Source organism: Ictidomys tridecemlineatus, chromosome 6 (genome assembly GCF_052094955.1).
Source record: "Ictidomys tridecemlineatus isolate mIctTri1 chromosome 6, mIctTri1.hap1, whole genome shotgun sequence".
NCBI classification, from domain to species: domain Eukaryota; kingdom Metazoa; phylum Chordata; class Mammalia; order Rodentia; family Sciuridae; genus Ictidomys; species Ictidomys tridecemlineatus.
Genome location: NC_135482.1, coordinates 4,456,248 through 4,466,915, shown reverse-complemented (window position 1 = coordinate 4,466,915; position 10,668 = coordinate 4,456,248). Strand labels below are relative to the sequence as shown.

Genomic DNA, 10,668 nt, shown 5'->3' with positions numbered 1-10,668 from the left:
ATGATGCGATCTTGACATGGACTGGTCTGTCAGGGGCAAAGTATAAGGAGGAGATCCTGGAGGTACAGGCATTTATGAGCGGCATGAGAAGGGGTCTGAGTGGTCAGGAACTGAGTTGGAGGTGCCCAAAGGCATGGCCTCTGGTGGGAGGGACAGCAGGACACCAGGTGAAAGGTTAAAAAGATCCCACTTCCTTAAACCCAGGGCGGCCCTCCCAGCGCTGTTTCTCAGCCTGGCCCCGGGCAGCCACAGATGTTGAGAGCCACAGCGGAAAGGGCCCCAGCAAACTTCCAGCTGCCAGCTGATGATTGGCTCACAGCGGCCCCAGCAACATCTAGCTCATTGGCTCCTCTGCGGTGATGCTCATTGGGCTGTTTCCCTGCCCTTTCAGACTCCGGAGCTGCTCATTGGGGGACTTTTTTTTGCTTGTTTGCTCATTCTTCTTCACCTGCAAGTCCGTTTTGTGTCCTCGGTCCTCACGGCTCTGTTCTTTGCCCATTTCAGAATGTGTCACTGATTGTGAGCCAAGTCTGAAATCCTGGGACTTGTCCTTACTGACTGACTGCTTTTGAGGAGCTGAAAGCTTTTCTGTTTTGGTTTTTCCCTTGGGGGTTAAAGGAGGGGAGCGCTCCTTTATCTCTGGAGGCAGTTCTTGATATAGTGTTTCACTAGCCACATGATTAGCTGGAAAATAACCTTCCTGTCCCTTTCCTATGCTACCATACCACCAGTCTTCATTATCTTTGGAAAACACTCGGATAATGTCTCCTCAATGGATGGTTAGTTCATCTGATCGGCTCGCTGTATAGTCATAAAGAGCCACTACCTTTGGAGGTGAATCTACTTGATGGTTACAAGGCCTTCTTTCTATGCTGATAATCCCGGTTTGAGTGAAACCAAACTGATGTAGAATCTCATGAGCGGACAGCATGTTTGACTGTTTTAACTTAGACTGTTGTGAGGAGGCTGGTGGTGGTGTAGTAAATGAGAGATTTTTGTTGACTTTTGCAGCACAGGATCGTATCACCTCTGTGACAGTAGAGTTTGGTGCTGATAACACCAAGGTCGCGGGTTCGTTCCCCATACGGGCCACCAAATGCCACAGTCTGGCTGGGCACAATCAGGAGCCACTTGTTAAAAGAAACTAACTTTATTTTTAGAACCACACACGCCAAACAAAACAGCTCCTCAGGAAAAAACCCTCAGAGCCCAACTGCCACCACCGGCTTCCCACAAGCTTCTCCCAAAACCACAAGCCTCTCCACCTCCCACAATCCTCCTGCTCTTGAGCCCGATTGGCTGGGTCGTGTGGGTGGAGCCAAAAAAGTCCCCCAATGAGCAGCTCCGTAGTCTGAAAGGGCGGGGAAACAGCCCAATGAGCATCACCGCAGAGGAGCCAATCAGCTAGAAGTTGCTGGGGCCGCTGTGAGCCAATCATCAGCTGGCAGTCTGAAAGTTTGCTGGGGCCCCTTCGGCTGTGGCTCTCAACACACAGACCATCTTGGGTGGCCCTGGGCTAGGAAAAAGGATCCCAGGGAAGCTCTGGCTGTAGCCAGAGGGAACCTGCCTCTGCCCTGACTTCCAGCCCCTTTGCCCCTGGAGGGTGGAGGCTGCTGGCCACAAAGGAGCGGGCAGTAGGTTCCAGCACTGTGAGTCTAAGGCCTGGGGCAGGAATAGTGTCCCCCTTTAAGATCTGACAGGACACCCCATTTGGCCAGGGGATATCCATCACTGGGCAAGGCAATTCTTGCTATGACAGTATCCCATCCAACTAAGTGCTAAGGACTGAGGGTGGGTCCCTGTTTTAAAGGCTTTTAAATAATTACTTTGTAACTAGCTAAATAAACAATCCTTTTTTTTGAGGTTTCAATATTTTTTCAAGTTCTATTTTAAGTGATGATAATCACAGCACTTGAAGGGAGGATCTGATTCCGCACAAAAGTATCCCCATTAAACTGTTAAAAAAAAATAAATCGAGGGGGGAGAATAGAGGTCCCATTGAGATTCCTGGAAGCTGTTTCGTCTTCTGTACCTCTGAAAGGGTAACATTTTAAAGAGGAATCCTCTTAACCTGGAGGTCTAACGATTCTTGCATTCCAGACAACAACCTGAAAAGGTGCACTAAATTCTGAAAACGCCGCAAAACAGTTTAAAATTAACAACTGTACAGTACTCAGTTATGCTGGGGCTTCCAGCCCTAGACCAAGCGTGGGGCCACCAGCACTGACACTCTTGCCACCCAGAAGAGCTGGCGGTGTCAGGTTGGTTCCTGGGTTAGGTCTGAGTGCATCCTGAACCCATCAGGCAGGAGTTTTTCCTTTGGTGGCGAAGTGGGCATCAGGGTCCAAAGCCAGTGTCACTGTTTCCTGCTGTCCAGGCAGATGGACAGGAGCCTGCAATCTCTTGTGCACCTTCTGATGAGCCGCCCTCCTCTGTCCCGTCGCTCACGTCAGTGTGAGGCTGGAATTCGTCCCGTCTTGTAGTCACTGCGAAGTTGCTCTGGGTCACTCATGACTTCGTGGTCTCGAAATTCATCAGCCAGCCAGCCAGCCCTCATCAGCCAGCACCAGAGCACCGGATTGAAGACCCAGGCATGTCAGCGTCCATGTCGCAGCCCTGGACGATGAGCTCCCGCTTGTACCCCGTCTCGATTTTATCTTTTCCCCCCAGTGTTAGGTGAGAAGGATGAATCGCATGTCAGCTTCAGTCCAAGTGCAAGCTGATCCTCCACGGTGACCTCGCCGCCTGGCGTGTTGTCAGTAGGACTCAGCCCTCCTGTACCTGGTTTCCAGGCCGCCTGTCACTTTGGTGGTCTCTGTGGTGGCTGAGCCTGAGCTCATAAATTCCAATCCATTCTCAGATTTTAGTCTCAATCAAGTTTTGTCAAGCCAAAGACATAACCCTTGATGAAGACGTTACGGGCAGATTTTTCAAGATAGTCCTACGCGGGAAACTCGGCCTTTTCTGCCCGAGGCGGAGGCCGTGGGGGCTGTGGGACTCTGGGCGCTGTGGCAGCTGCGGGTCAAAGGAACCTAGCAGAGCCAGCACTGGGGCCAAGCAAATAACAACTCTTACTTTAGGTTATAACAACAGAGTTGACACCCTAAATATATGTGACTAAATATATATGACTAGGTACATGTGTGCATCCGAGAAAAATATCTGTCTAAGCCTTGTCAAAATGTTATGAAAACATGTATAAAATGAAAGTTTATGTAAGTTTACCAGCAAGATGTCCTCTTTGATACTGTAACTGACAGTGAAGGGCCACACTGTCCTTTGAAGACCTGTCCTATATCTGCTTGCTTTGACTAAGTCTATTTCTGATCCTTAACAGTGTTTCCTAAATGAATAGGAGATTTCAGACGATCCTTTGACTTTTCCCTAGTACTGCTAACCCCTGCAGACCCCTGATTATTGTTACTATACATTATGGATTCTAAATTGCACTTTTTAAAAAAAGAAATTTTGTAATTGTAGATGGACAGAATGCCTTTATTTTATTTGTTTATTTGTAAGTGGTGCTAAGGATCGAACCTAGTGCCTCACCCATGCTAGGCAAGCGCTCTACCACTGAGCTACAGCCCCAGCCCTCTAAACTGTACTTAAAAGTTAAACATAGTTAAATGTAAAGCTTAGGGGAAACACTTTACCAAGTTGGTGTTCTCCAAATAATACTGTCTGTAATAGTCTCCTTCAGATTTTTATAGAATAATATATTTTGTTGGTATTTATTTATGTCATTTAATGTTTTATAGCTGGATAAAGGTAACCTGTTGTCAATAAGTTATATATACAATTTGTGTTACTCTTTATACTGGAATAGGAATTTAAATGTATTTCTGGAATGTAACAAGGAAAGCTTGATTTGTTCAAAGGTTAACAATTGGAAAGAGGAAAATATTTTTCCATCTTTTTCATAAAAGGGAAGTTAAGCTCTCTTGGCCTCTCTGTATGATTATGTAGTGTTGCATTATGTTACCTGATACTCAGAGGCTTAGTAAATAATACATGAACACTTTGTGGAATGATATTTTTAAAGGAGCAAAGATCAGATTCAGAAATAAAATAGTTTTTAAGATTTATCAAGAAGCCAGCCTCACTGACTTAAGACTCTGCCTCTCCGGCTTCTCCATGTCAGGATGGCTCTGAAGTAGGCTAGACTTCCCCTCATCCAAGTTGTGTTCAAAACAGATGTTTTTTCGTTGTTGTTGTTGTTATAAGGATTACTGTGATCTCAAAGTAAACACAAGACATAATACAAAACTTAAATAAAGGCTTGGGTAAATCATAAATGTATTTAGATTTGTAAAAGAGTTTTTAAAAAGTAAAACTTGTATAATTGAGTTGAGACATATATGGGTCTTTGTAGAGGCTAAATAGACATCAATGATACACTAGTGTTCATTTTATAAAACTTTATAACTATTGCCTATTGGTGTTTTGGAGAAGTATTACTTCTAACAGAATAACCTGAATTAATTTGCAATAAGCCATCACCTATAGGACAGATAGTATATAATGCTGACTTCTCATACTAATACTAACCTCAATTAAATGAAAAGGGGTAGCTGTAAAATTATAGATACCTGTTATTCCCTCTTTAAGACTAGTGAAACTGGCTTGATGGATGTTTAAAAACAGAAACCTGAAGACCAAAGTTAAGGAAGTAAAAGGGCCAAGAAAAAAGCAGCCAACATTTTGACCCTTGCTCTCTAAGGTCAGCCAGCATCCAGAGACCAACAGGACCCCTCTCTGAGTCCTGCAACTCTGGTGAGTCACCCGATCTGCTAATCAGGGAGATCAAGAGGACCCTAGAGAACAGGAAGCGAACCAGTGCACATTCTGCAAAGAGGAGGGTCATTGGAGATGGAAATGTCCCCAGTGCTTCCAAGAGAAACCAAATATGGTCAGCCAGACCTGGCCTATCCTGGAGAGTGGCACTAGTGGTAGAGGAAAGCTAAAGGAGCCAGAAGGCTTCACACATGTCCCCAAGAGTAACCTCTGAGAAATCTCAGCTGACTCTTAAGAATACACAGGAACAAGGTCAGTTTTGACCAACTTGGCCTTAAACACCTGGCAGGAGAGTATAGCCTAAAAAACCACAGTCATATGTGAGTATTAAAATCAATGTTTTTCAATGTAACTTAAGATGTACACTTGGGTCAGCCCTACCAATAGTAAGTAAAGCTGGAGGCTATAAAGGCAGGGTTCTTGTGTGAGAATGACTAATAATAGTGATCACAAGAGTGCAAATTTATCCTGAGTTAATTTGAGTCTGATTTCATAGACCTACAAATCTTCCTAACCTCTTATATTGAACTTGATCTGTTTTTATTGCTATGATTAAGAATTACTGTCTTCATGGTTTTCAGAGGCTGGCTGAAATACTAATTGCTTTTATGCTAATTGTTCACAAAAAAAGTAATGCTTTTCTGTCTTTATTGTTGTCTTAGCATGATTCCTGCCCTACGTATACCTTGTATGGTCACCTGCCACCTACCACTATGGACCTCTGGACTGCTCTGATGTTCAATGCCCTTAACTGTCCATGCCCCACCTGATAGAGAACTTGGACTTTGGTTACTTCCCCTAACTTTGCTCCCTTTCAGCAGGAAGTAGTTTGGAGATGTTGTCACCTACTTTCCTTAGAAATGGAAGCTAAAATTTGACAGTGGGGGACTGGAGCTGTGGCTCAGTGGCAGAGCCCTAGCCTGGCACGTGTGAGGCACTGGGTTTGATTCTCAGCACTGCTGAGAGCCATAGCTGAGTAGGAATGATGCATGGCATTTTTGGTTGAAAGGTGATGCCAGCAAGCCATTGAGATGATAATGGTTATGTTAAAATGTGTATTCAATTGGATATTAGACCCCTGCTGTCCGCCTCAGCCTGCTACTTTGGAGCTCTCCTGGGGATTCCCGGAGAGTTCCCATTGGTTGGGGAAGTGCGGGAGGAGGGATTTCTGGAGGAGGGATTTTCCGTTTGGTGTGGTGTGTCCCAGGAGAAGGCCAGTTGGTGTGGTGTGTCCCGGGAGAAGGCCGCGTGCATGGCGTTAGCGGGAGTTTTGGAAATAAAGTTTGTTCCTGCTTGAGTGGCTCGTGATTTTGTGCCCAGCCAGACTGCGGCACAGCACCACATATCAATAAATAAAATAAATGTCCATTGACAAATAAAATATTTTAAAAAATCGACCATAGGGAAATGTAGCAGGGGTTCACTGGATGCTTTGATGGTGTCCCTTGTGGCTTTAACACTTACATGTTTCTTTCTTTTTCCCAAACTTCTTCTCCCTGCTCTTCTTTCCCTTGACCTTCTCTTTCCTGCCATCTCCTCCCTAATCTCATTTTCCCTGAATCTCCTCTATAAAAGCCTCGTTACTGCTGATGGGCAAACTCACAGCCTTCGGGACAGGAGTCCCCCGTGTTTCTCCTTTGCTAGCAAAGCAATAAACTTACTTTTTCCTTTTTCTTAAAACTGTGTCCTTGTTATTGGATTGGCATCAGGGACAAGGACTGAGCTTTTGGTGACAGTGTACTAAGGATTGAGCCCAGAGATACTCTACCACTAAGCTACATTCTCAGTCCGTTTTTTTCTCATTAAGTCTCCCAGGCTTGTCTTGAACTTGGTCTTATGATCCTCCTGACTCAGCCTCCCAGGATCTTGGGAGTGGGCACTGGAGTGTCAGCAGCAGGGGGGATTGGGTTTTTGTTCAGTGGTCTAAGAATGGACAGTGTGAATGCCAAAGAGGTGAGTGAGTGAGCAGGAATTTACTACAAAGGAAAGTGAGGAATCAGCCCTCCCTGAGCAGGGCGCCTGGGAGGGGCAAGAGTGTCCTGGTCCTTGCAGGCTTCACCTTTTAAAGGCACAGAAGAGGAAATGGAGAAGCTCCCCTTGCTTGGTTCTGGTACTTCAGTTGTACTGTGGTGGGATTAGGGAGGATGCAGTCGCTCTTGGCAAGATGGAGGCTGATGGCAGGAACTGTCTTTGAACGTGCCAGGTCTGTGGGATGGCTGTCCTTGAGCCTGCCCTCTTGACGGCCTTGCTGTCCCTTCTCTTCTTTCACCTTCAATAGCGCCTGGCTGTGGGCGCTGTCCTCCCCATGACAAGCGGCCACCTATACACCAAGGTGTTGAGAGCCACAGCCAAAGGGGCCCCAGCAAACTTCCAGCTGCCGGCAACCTTCCAGCTGCAGGCTGATGATTGGCTCACAGTGGCCCCAGCAACATCTAGCTGATTGGCTCCTCTGCGGTGATGTTCATTGGGCTGTTTCCCTGCCCTTCAGACTGCCAGCTGATGATTGGCTCACAGCGGCCCCAGCAACATCTAGCTGATTGGCTCCTCCACGGAGCTGCTCATTGGGGGACTTCTTTGGCTCCGCCCAGGCGACCCAGCCAATCGGCCTCAAGAGCAGAAGGATTGTGGGAGGTGGAGAGGCTGGTGTGGGTGAGAGGCTTGTGGAAGCCGGTGGTGACAGTTGGGCTCTGAGGGTTTTTCCTGAGGAGCTGTGTGGTTTGGCGTGTGTGGTTCTAAAACTAAAGTTAGTTTCTTTTGACAAGTGGCTCCTGAATTGTGCCCAGCCAGACTGCGGCACCAATGAGTTGAGCAGGAGTCCCAAGAGAACAAGACTGGCCAGGGTCCCAGGCTCCTCTGAGTCCTGCCAGAACTGGGGCCTTAGGTGATTCCGTGGACAGTGACAAGGCCCAGGGCTGACGTCTCTCTGCCTCCACATACGTAACCTGGGCAGTGTGCTTTCAACCTTTGGGGTCTCCAGCCCCTATAAGATTTTGAAGGAAGACCTGGACCTTCTGCAGGAAAGAGCTCAAGTGCAGAGACTCAGCACAGGGACTGGGCTCCCGGGAAACCCTCAGGGCCCAGTCAGCCCTGAATCCTGGGTCTGGGGAAAGCTCTGGAAGCTGGTATGGGAAACACCATCAGGGGCAGAGCCCAAATGGCCACGTGACTCTGAATATGCCCGAAGAATGTGGGTGAGTCCCCCCTGTTCCTCCCTGTAGTCCTCTCTCCCCGCTGGTATCATGCCAATGCCCTTTAGCAGACAAATGTCCAGAACGGCTGAGTTGGGGGTGTCCCCTTCCCAAGGTGACCAGGCCTGCACTGGGTCCTGAGAGGAACACTTATCTACCAGATGCCAAGTCAGTCTCGGATCCCTAGCAAAACCCAGGCTGTCCTGACCCACCAACCCCTTCCTGCTGAATTCCACTCCAGGTGACGCTCAGCTCTCTGCCCACCCAACTAGATAAACACTGGGTGCTGGATGCTGGGTGCTGGGTGCTGAGTGCTAAGCCCAGCCTAATTTTGCAGATGCAGAAACTGAGACCCAGTGAAGAGCACAGGGCTCACCAAGGCCACAGCTAGAATGTGCAGTTGGTCCTAACTGGGTTCTCTCTGGGTCCCTAGCTTGGCCAGGAGGCTGATGGGGGCTGGGATGTGCCTGGAGAAATCTGGGGCCCGAGGACTCTGGTTACCACTTGACCACAGTCCTGGGCAGCAGGCTGAGCTTCTGCATTCCCTCCACATGTTCAGGAGGGGGGTTAGCAGACCTGCTGGACGGGATCGCCAGGCTCCATCTCCTCCTGATGGAGAGGGTATCAGGAAGGGAGGGGTGCCCCGTGGCTTTGTACGCCCCTTCTCCTGCGTCCTCTCCCCAGGGTGACACGGATATGCCGTAATACACCTCTGTCCCCCCAGCCCCTGACTTCAGCCCCCCCTTGGGAACAAGATAAAGAGGCTGCCAGGGGGACTCTTACTGTCACTCGGGTCCCTTGATCTGTGGGCACCTCTCACAAAGACAGATCCTACCCCAGCCGTGGGCTGAGCTGCACTTAGAGACCTTCCAAGATCAGCCTTACTTCAAAATGGTGCTGGCGTGAGCTTGGTCGGTGCCTCGAAGGAACCCCTTGAAAGACCCTCCACCCGTGGCCATTCTATGCCACCCCCAATTCTCTGGCTGGAAAAGGTGGGGTGCCCACTCTCACCAAAACCAGAATGCTCCCCAATACTGGACTGTGACCAGCGTGGCATCCTGTGGTGGTCCCTGGGCTCAGCCTCCCAAACTCAGCTTCGCTGCTGTTAAAAGAAGCTGAATCAGGTCCCCAGGACTTGCCACTCATCCTGCAAACACTGGGGCACCCGCCTCAGGCCCACCCCTGAGCAGCTGCTCTTGGCCTCTTGGAGGGGATTGGACCCTGAGTCGGGGACCCCTCGGCTCTGCTCCCTTTGGCCTCAAGAAAACCTCGAGTCAGGTCAGCTGGTCCTGCCAGGGGAGCAGCGGTGCCCCCCAGCCCTCATCCGCTGCAGGCCTCCCTGCAGCAGCCTCCCTCATGCTCATCAGCAGTCCCCTGGCCCAGCCGCGGCCTCCATCTCCCTGTGCCTAGAGATGCTTCCCCACCAGGAGGCTGGCTGACCCCTAGTGTGTCCCCCTCACTCCCGCCTCTACCCACACACTGCCCCTCCTCCCTGCCCGCCCACTCAGTGACTCACCCACCACTCACCACCTGCACCTGTCCCACGTGTTGCCAGCACACTTCGGTGACCTCAGCCCCACTCCTTGCCCTTAGCTCTACCCACTTCTTGTCCTCCTTCCTGGAGACTTCAGCATCCAAATGCCGGCCCAACCCCTGTGACCTCCTGAAGATGACCTTGTCCTTGACCACACCCCCACCCCGGGCCCCTTCTATCTTCATCGGGCCACCACCTATAACTGCTCCCAGGGTCCCAGATAGGATCCTCCCATCCCAGAACCCCCACCTGTTTCCCTGCCAGTTAGAAAGAGCTTCCCCTACCCTCTTAGGTTCAATGTTCAGGGGCCTGCAAATTAACGGACACTATATTAACAGGAGAAAAGACAAGGCCTCTTTACATCTGCACAGGGGAGTTAGTCCATAATTAATACCCAGAGGGAAAGGCTTATATACCAACTTAACAAAAAAGAGTTGGGGCAGTAGGCAAATAAAATAAAAGGGAGGCGGAGGGAGGCAGTTTGGGGCCTCAATGGGTAAGGCTGTATGAACTCTGGAAGTTCAGATAAAATTTCAAAGTTTTCACTTTAAAATAATCTCTATTCTAAAACTATAATCCTCCACCGGAGAGGCCCCAGCCCCTCTGGCACCCCAAACCACTGACCCTGCGACTGGTCAACCCTCAGGTCTTCTGTGCTCAGGAGCCAGGACTGGGGCGGGGAGTGCTGGAGGAAGGAACCAGGTGCCTGTGAGCTTGGCCCTGAAGAGGAGGGGCTTAGGGAGGGGAGGAGGCAGGGAGGCTTGGTGTGGGGCCTGCCTAGCCTCTGGGGCATTCCCACCCCGCTGCAAGGGTGCCGCCAGGGCCTCTGGTTCTGAGGGTCTGAGGAAAGCTTCAGCAGCTCACATGGGGGGTTCCCTTCAGCCAAAGGATTGGTGGACTGGCAGGGCTGGGGAGGAGCGCAGGACTATTTCAGGGGAGCCTGCTATAGCTCCCCCTTTTCTTTGTTTATTCCTCTGTCTTGAGGGACTTGGAAGATGACCAGCTGAGCTCTGGGTTAGAGGCATGACACTGTTGAGCGCCACTTGGTTCCTGGCTCGGTGGCAAGCCAGCGGCCAGATGCTTAGACCTAAAAGTAGAAGAACTATGTACCCAGAGGACAGCTGTCTCGGCTGGGAGCACGGCCTTCCGCGG

General features: G+C 49.7%; 1 pseudogene; it reads right to left on the bottom strand.

Annotated features, from left to right (window-relative positions):
• Positions 1-2,177: 2,177 nt before the first annotated feature.
• On the bottom strand, positions 2,178-9,701 carry LOC101970504 (non-selective voltage-gated ion channel VDAC1-like; annotated as a pseudogene).
• Between the last annotated feature and the right edge of the window lie 967 nt (positions 9,702-10,668).